Genomic DNA, 8,788 nt, shown 5'->3' with positions numbered 1-8,788 from the left:
CCTAATGCCTGAGTTTGCTAGACAGATGAATTTCAAGTGTCCCCCTCAACTGCACTTACTATGTGCTGTGCCTGAGCTGTTACACACCATTAGTGATTTTCAGATGGTTTCTTTTCAAGGAGTGTTTGGAATAGAAAAAAAAAAGGTGACACCCCCCAAATACAGGAATGCACCCTCAAATACAAGAATGCACCAAGGAGTAAGAAGAGGGCACCAGGCAATGTAGGACCCCTGCAAGATGCAAACGGTAATCTTGTCGCTACGCCAGACAAGAAAGCTGATATTTTTAACAGTTTCTTTGCCTCTGTTTTCTTGAACAGGGACCGGGACATCCCACCTACCAGAGGTAGGGACAGTCTCAGGGATAGCTCCGTCAGGCCTTCAGTCAGCACAGATGTAGTGAGGGATCTTCTGGAAGGACTTGACATTTTTAAATCTACAGGTCCAGATGCCCTCCACCCAAGGGTGTTGAGGGAGCTAGCAGGGGTCATCGCAGAGCCCTTGGCCCGACTATACGAGCATTCATGGTCTTCTGGCCGGGTGCCAGGGGACTGGAAATTGGCTAATGTGGTCCCAGTTTTCAAGAAAGGGAGGAAGGAGGACCCAAGTAACTATAGGCCTGTAAGCCTCACCTTGGTGCTCAGGAAGATCTTGGAGAGAATCATCAAGGAGCACATCTGTGGGGGGCCAGCAGGGAAAATCATGCTCGGGGCAACCAGCATGGGTTCATCAAAGGCAGGTCCTGCCTGACCAACCTGGTTGCCATTTATGACCAGGTGACTAAATCCTTGGATGATGGTGTCACCATGGACGTAGTCTTTCTAGACTTTAAGAAGGCCTTTGACACTGTCTCTCACCCCATCCTCATCAATACATTAAGCAATCGTGGCATTTATGCCTACATAGTTGGATGGGTAAAAAATTGGCTGATGGGGCGCGCCCAGAGAGTAGTGGTGGACAGGTTGTACTCAGCCTGGTGAGATGTGAGCAGTGGGGGGTACCCCAGGGCTCGGTCCTCAGGCCCACACTGTTTAACATCTTCATCAGCGACTTGGATGAGGGGTGAAAAGCACGCTGTCCAAGTTTGCTGATGACACTAAGATGTGGGACGAGGTAAACACACTTGAAAGGAGAGAGGCTGCAACTTGATTTAGACAGACTACAAAAGTGGGCAGATGTGAATAGGATGGGGTCCAACGTAGACAAATGCAGGGTGCTGCACCTTGGGAGAAGGAATCCACAGCATACATCCAGGCTGGGGTGTTCCCCTCTTGGAAGCACAGAGACGGAATGGGATCTTGGAGCCATCATTGACTCCAAGATGAATATGAGCCAGCAAGGCCAGCCATACCTTGTCATGAATCCAAAGATGCATCTCAAGCAGGTCCAGAGAGGTGATACTCCTCCTCTATGCAACTTTCGTCAGGCCACAGTTGGAGTACTGTGTCTAGTACTGGGTGCCGCACTTCAAGAGGGATGTGGCCAGCCTGGAGAGGGTTCAGAGGAGGGCCACCTGCTTGGTGAGAGGGCAGCAGGACAGGCCCTACGAGGAGAGACTGAGGGACCTGAACCTGTTCAGCCTTGGCAAGAGGAGGCTGAAGGGGGACCTGGTGGCTGCCTACAAACTCATTAGGGGAGATCATCAGTAAATAGGAAGAGCCCTATTCTCCCCAGCACCACCTGGGGTGACAAGGAACAATGGTAATAAGCTGATGGAGAACAGGTTTAGGTTAGAGATCAAAAGGCAATATTTTACAGTTAGGGTGGCCAAAATCTGGAACCAGCTTCCCAGAGAAGTGGTCCTTGCCCCTACCTTGGGAAAATTCAAGATGAGGTTGGATGATCACCTGTCTGGGGTCTTGTGAACCCAGCATTCATTCCTGCCTGTGGCAGGGGGGCAGGTTAGATGATCTATTCAGGTCCCTCCTGACCCTAGCTACTATGAAACTGTGAATATTGTCATTTATTTGAGAGTAAATACTCCTTCACCTCTGTTTATTTTTCTAACCAACAGTAATGAAAAATGAGGTTGTGGAATATTGGTGTCTCTCTCCCTAGCTTTAGTCTGAGGACTACTGAAAAAAATACAGTATTCAAATGAATCTTTGAGCATCATATGACTGAAATAACTAGTAGGTATGTGTTTTGAGAGTCCTTTGTACCCAAGGCATTTCTGTTACAGTCTGTCCATATGCTATTGAATTATGTAAGGTCTACCTTTCTGTCTATATGTGTATACTTTCATTTCTGGAAAAAATGAGGAAATGTTTTATATATATAAATACACTCCTTGGAAAAATGCAGAGGCTTCTGTGTATTATATAGAAAAACATAACTAATCTGTTCCCCACCAGAAGAACATAAGGGGGAACAGATAAGTTCTATAGTCAATAAATGAGGAACTTAAGTGAAGGATTTGGTAACTACAAACAAATATCATTTGAGTAGATTGTATTGTTGTCAAGACAAATGCAAATTTTCTTGAAAAATTTCTCAGATGCTAAATTTCACAATGTAAACTTGTGGGAGGATGCATGATCTTTTTGTTAAAGCACTGTCTGGGTATCAGGAGATCTGTGTTCAGTACCTAACACAGTCACAGACTTGCCACAGGACAAATCACTTGATTTCTTTGCACCTTAATACTGTATCTATGTAAACATGCAGGTACTTTAATACAAGCAGAAATATTGGACTTGAGGCAGGAACCTATGCAGGAAAGTTCTGTGTCCCGCACTGGTAAGACTATCAAACATCCAGTCTACTGGGTCTGGTCTCCAGATGTGGGTAAACTGGCTTGCAGGACTTCTCTCTGGTCAGACAACTCACTTCTAGATCCAATCCTCCAGATTTCTTGCTGTGACTGATGGAGCTGCTATGCCTCCTGTCTGCTACAAAATTTCCAATTTTTGATTGCCACCTAGCATTCAAATTGATGGTGGGACAACATTAACCACCCCCCCCCATGCTAGCAGAAGATGCCTTTTAACCTTTCTGTGTCTTCTGCTGTGGTTGCTTTAGCAGCTGTTTCTTCTCAGGTTGTACTTTATGGTCTGGTGGGCCAGCTGCAGCACTGGAAACATGGAGCCACTAGAAGTGTGATGGTGTAAAAATCTGGGTGGTGGGCAATGGCAGCTGTCTTCTGAACATTTGCCAGCAGAAGCAGGCAAGTACCCAGAAGCCTTAAATCTGGCTGGAAAATGTCACTGTAAGGAAGTGTTCAGCCTGCAGAGGGCTGAGACCTAGCTGCAGGTAGTCAACAGGTAAGAGTTTGCCTGGCTGGCAGCCTGGAGGCCAGATATAACTGGTGACGAGTAAGTAAAAGTGAAGCTACAGAGAGATTTGAGCTCTGGGAACAAAGGTCAAAGGGGAGAGAAGGAAGGTGGTTGTATGAGAAGTACAGAGTCTGAGTTGTGCTCCTTCTGCTTATTGTCCCACACTTTCCATCCCAGGTCTGAAGAAAGGTCACAGGTTTTGGTTTGGTTTGTCATTTGCACATCTACTTATTATTGTTTCCTGTGGGGACAAAGTTGGCCAAGGTAAAACAAACTGACTGGAAACCTGAAATGAAGAGTACACTAGCCTTGATGAAGGAGCTGAGTGAGTGACCTTCTTGCAGTCACTGTTCCAAGACCTATTTGGGGGAATGATCAGGTCCATCTTTCAGCCTATGTTGTGTTTAAGGACCAAGCACAATTGTGAAAACCTGCAAATCCTTTTCCCCGTCATGTCATTTTTTATGGAGGCAATTTAGAGCATAAGTTTTGCAAAGGAAGTCTTAGCAAATGCAGAGCTACAGTAGCAAGGTTCTTTCAGCAAATCTGTAGGTTAAAAATACAGGCATATATTTTTACAGGTAGCACAAATAAGAAATATCTTTTCTGCAATGCTTCCAGGAAATTCACTCCCCTTATGTATTCATATATACTTAATCAAGAGGGAGTCTGAGAAGCAAGAAAAACTACATAGGAAATCACAGTTGATATTCTCTGAACTTAAGTCTTATCTATCATTTCTTCTTAAATTTCAGCTCAGAGAAAATGAGTTTTGTTTGCTAGTTAAGCTGGACATAGAAGAGGAGTCTGCTTTTTGAGCCTCAGAAACCCAAGGATGAAAAGAACCCAGCTTTGTTTGTAAGGGAAATGGCTGCTTTTTCTGAAATCATTACAAAAACACAAACCCTTTCAGTCAAGTCTCATAGCCTTATGTACAGTTAATTCTGATTCTGGGAACAGCTATTTTTCTTTTTTTTTTTTGCTCCCTGTCCTCTGTCTATGCTCTCCAACTACAAAGTCTGCAAGGTGTTGTCTAGTTTCACATTATTTTTGGCTGAAGCTCATAGTGAACTATGTCATGGTTTCAGAGTTTTGCCCACCCTGACACACATACTTCATATGTACAGTCCAATTATGATTGGTATTTTTTGCAGTCTCTGACCTGCCTGTGCAAATGTGAGCAGCGGTGTACGTAGGGCGGGGCAACCAGCTTGGGTGCCGACTTGAGGGAGGGGGTGGGGAAAAAAGGCTCTGACTGGCAGTATATCATGTCCTTGGTGCCCAGCTATGTTACAGCTCTGCTGAACGTGAGAGATTGATGGTTTACGCTTAGATCTTGGGGAAGGGGAGTTGTCATTTACTTTTACCCTTATAACATCATCTCTCCTCCTACCTTAGCCTGCATGTGCACTTTGTAACAATTATAATGACATACTGACACGCACAATTTTCTTCAGTCTTCTGTTATAACACTGAATAAGTCCTATAGATTACCCATCCAGGTGTAGAATCATGTACTGTACTATGCCTCCAGGAAGGTCAAGACATTCAGTCCCACAGTCCCAGCAGGCTTGAGGGGACAGGGATGACATTAAGCTATATTTATGCCGCTGGGATTTTGAACTGTTTGAGGACTCAGATGGACCACAGTGTAAGTTAGGCACTCAAGCAAACTATTTTAAGTTATAGAAGGCTTCCTGATGATGTGTATGGCCACAGAGTCACATGTTACAGCCATTCTCTGATAGGTCCCATCCAAAACTAGTCCTGTCCCCAGCATATCTTTCATGCTGGGGTGGAGATCTCTCTTGGGCATCTGAGGGTCTTCACAGCTCCAGAGTCTATAGGACCCATGATTAGAGGTAGAGAGGGCAATTCTTTCTGCAGACCTTAAGAGTGGAAGCAAGTATGTTAAGCCATCTAACACTGACCACACACGTAGGAGATTTTAGCAAAGCTTCTAGAGTCTTTTCTGGTCTGTATTAGTGTATGGAGACAATCACCACTGATTGCAATGGATGGAGTGGAGAAGCCCCTGATGAAAGTTTTCCTGGGTGATACCTTGAAGTTCTTCCCCACTTCCATTACTTCAGGCCAAGATAGAAGGAGTTATGCTGCCATACAAGGCATAACAACGCTCTGCTTACTTCAGCATACTCCTAAGCTACTATGAGAAGCACACAGGTTTGAACAATATTTATTAGATTTCTGTGGTTGGATGCTTGATCTACTTTGAGACAAGACTTTGAACCTCTTGAACCTATCACTTGTGGGTATCACCTGTAGCTGTAGAAGTATCTGAGTACTGGTAGAATCAGCAGGCATTTCCCAAGTTGTACAGTTAAGGATGTGTCAAGCAAGAAGGTCTCAGATGTGAAACACTGAGTCATAACACTAGCAGTAATCATCACCGCTCATTGGTCAATCAACATGGTGTGTTTAACGCTCGGTTGCTTCAAACTCTTAAAGGAGGTTTACTAACCAAAGTTAGTCAGAATGAAGGTTACCAAGATTACAAGGCAGCATCAGAGGATGGGGTCCCTTTCATAGTGTCATAGTTTGTAGGGTCAGAAGGGACCTGAGCAGATCATCAAGTCTGGCCCCCTGCCATGGCAGGAAAGAGTACTGGGGTCAAACGACACCAGCAAGGTGTTCATCTAGCCTCCTCTTAAAGACCACAAAGGTAGGAGCCAGCACCACTTCTCTTGCTCTCCCAAACCTATGTGTCTCCTGCCCTTCCTGCTCTCAGAAATGTGCCCCCACCCTTACAGCCATGCACCAACCTCCTGTTCTCCTGCAGGATTGCCACGGGTGCCAACTCTTGTTACACCACTGTAAGGGAGTGATACAGTGACAGGAATGACACAGAGGGCTCTGCAGATAGACCCCCTCCAACCACCCAAACCCAAGTAGGGATTTACTCTTTTCTTATTGCTATTTGGGATATCAAGGAAAAGGAGAAAGCAAGAGGCAAATTATCAGGCGCATGGTATCTGTTCAAAAGGGAGTGAAATAATATCTCTGTACACTCATATTATCAAGGTATAAAACAACCCCTAAGGCAAATCTTCCCTTTTCCAGGATGTAATCTGGATCGTATTGTCCTTTTATAACATTAAATCACCCCCTGGACACACCTGTCCTGTTTTCCCTTATGCACAAGTGTTTAGTCCAGCAATTCCTTGAGGCCAAACCACATCAGCTCCCAGAAAAATAACCTAGCTGTTTCTGGATCCTGCAGGGGGAAAAAATGGGTTGTGGGCTTTCGTTCTATGTGAAAAAAGCTTGGCATAGGTCTCTGTAGATTTCATTGTACCTAAATGTTTCTATTCCGCATCAAAAGCAGAACTAGCTTTTGCAACAATGTACATTTAAATTTAAAACAACATAAACAAAAGTTTCTATTTTCTCATCTGGAAAGTGGAACGTGAAATATCAATTCATTCCACACATAGCAAGATGCCATATGCAACCAAAAGTGAAATAATTCATTAGACACAGAATGTCTTACATGTTTTCAACATATGCAGCAATACCCAAGATAGAATCCTTGGCATTTCTAAGAGCATCTTCAATAGAAGGCTATGAAAGCTTTCTGCAAACAGTAAGAAATTAAACCTCTCACTACCATGATAGGGAAGAGAAAGTAAGACAGAAGTGAAGCTACTTACACAAGGTCACAAGTAAGTCTGGGCTTAGGAGGCAAGAGAACTCAACTCTCCTGCATTTGAGTCTGCACAATATTAGCACTGTTAAGCCTGCCAGCATCTACATGATTCACACAATAAATCCAGAGATTTCAAACAGGGGTCCATAGTGTCAAAAACATTCTGACATGTTGTGGTCTTTCTGAGTTCTTTGCTACAGAAGAATTGCTCTATTATTTTTCTGTAGTCACAACATGAGTGACAGCTAAGACCCCTTAGCTAAGGCCCTGGTCACTGTCTTTCTAATATTATCACTGTAAGAGAGGTAGGTCTCAACACAAGGTTTATTTGAAAGCAAATATTGATGTGATAGAGCTTTGGGTATTTTATGGAAAATATCTAGGTTGCAAACCTCACAGCAATTTTTCCATAGGTTTATACTGGGTCATGAAATGTGGAAGAAAACTGTTTCAGGCTTTACTCCTGTAAATCTCCCACTAACAACCATAGGAGTTGCAAGTTAGGCTCATGACATACAGTAAAAGTGAAATCCCTGGAGTCAGACAAGCGATGACAGGTGTCATAAATAAGTCATGCCCCAGTGACCCCTCATAGGTAAAAAGAAAGATGGTTGATCTAGGAAGACTTTTTGCAGTTTAGTGTGTTAGGCAGGCAGTAACTTTATAAACCAACAACTTGACCAATTTAAATGAAGAAGGCAGTGTAGGTAGGCATATAGACCAACTTAATCAGGGGTGTATAAATTGAGCTTTAGTAAGCCTGAGCTCACTTCATCAGATTACCTCTGATTTAGATAGTCATAAATGCAAATCTATCCTGTCTTCTTCCTGACTCCAGACTAACACACCTTTCTCAGTTTAAACGAACCATTCTAAGATGAATTCACTTGGTCATGAGTGACCTCGTGGTGCCATAAGGAGCTTGGATTTGAATTGACTAGATTAGCTAGGAGGGATTATTTTATAAAACATGCTTGCATTCTGAGAAGGAGGTATTTTCAAACCATTGTCTCTCTGAAGCAGTTTCAAAAAGAAAATCCAGAGGTTTGGTTTTTTTAAACATAAAATATGTCAGTTTTTAGCAAGGTTTGGTGTTTGCCTGTGTTTTTTTTGACAGCACCTCTTTCTACCATATTCCTAACTAATCTTAGTCTTCATCTTGTTTTCCTCTTTTCTACTCAAGTTGTTCCTACAAGACTGTATCCAGTATTTAATTATATTGACATTAGTGCTATTTTTCATTATTTATTCTATGTTTCCAATCAATAAGGCACATAAATAAAAGGAAAAAAGGTGTCAATACTCACTGGTTTGTCAAGCTTCTTATGTTTCACCCTCTCTTCATTTGTGCTACTAAGTAGGATGACTGAATTCACCAAGTTAACTCAGTCTTTCTGTGTGAAAAGGACTTTGCCTCACCACAGATGTTTTGCAAGCATTATTACCAAAAGCAATGATGGCAGTTCTTCTTTCTAAATATAAGCATCCAGTGATAGATTCTAGCTGAGGATTTTAAATAGGGTACCCAAATCTGGATTAGGTCATTTTACAATTATCCCCCTACATTGAGCTAACTACTACCATATTTGGTCTCTATCAATAGCTAATAATGAGCTTGATTTTTAAAAATCATTTATATTAGGGGTGCTGAAGCCTTGGGGCTTCTCATAAACTGGATCACCTGTGAATGCTGGCAGCAGCACAGTTAATCCCCATAGCTACTGGAACTACAGTATGGGGCAGCTGTTATAGGGGTTAACATGGCCACCCACACCACCCCCACTTCCTCCTGCCACTGACTTTACTTGCCAGCAGTGACTAGCAAATTCAGAGGTGAATAAGGCAG

The 8,788-nt window shown here is 43.1% G+C and overlaps 1 protein-coding gene across 1 annotated transcript in view; it reads right to left on the bottom strand.

Moving 5' to 3' along the window:
- Positions 1-8,292, bottom strand: part of LOC149864609 (C-C chemokine receptor type 5-like) — a 43,842-nt gene extending 35,550 nt beyond the window's left edge. The window contains exon 1 of the mRNA XM_090046351.1: positions 8,250-8,292. The gene's annotated coding sequence lies outside the window, so the exon portion shown is untranslated. The remainder of the gene's footprint in view (positions 1-8,249) is intronic.
- Between the last annotated feature and the right edge of the window lie 496 nt (positions 8,293-8,788).

The sequence above is a fragment of the Crocodylus siamensis genome, chromosome 5 (genome assembly GCF_052110815.1).
Source record: "Crocodylus siamensis isolate JL-2025a chromosome 5, ASM5211081v1, whole genome shotgun sequence".
In the NCBI taxonomy this organism is placed as follows: Eukaryota; Metazoa; Chordata; order Crocodylia; family Crocodylidae; genus Crocodylus; species Crocodylus siamensis.
Note: the sequence above shows the minus strand (reverse complement) of the source record. Positions and strands in the feature narration are given on the sequence as shown.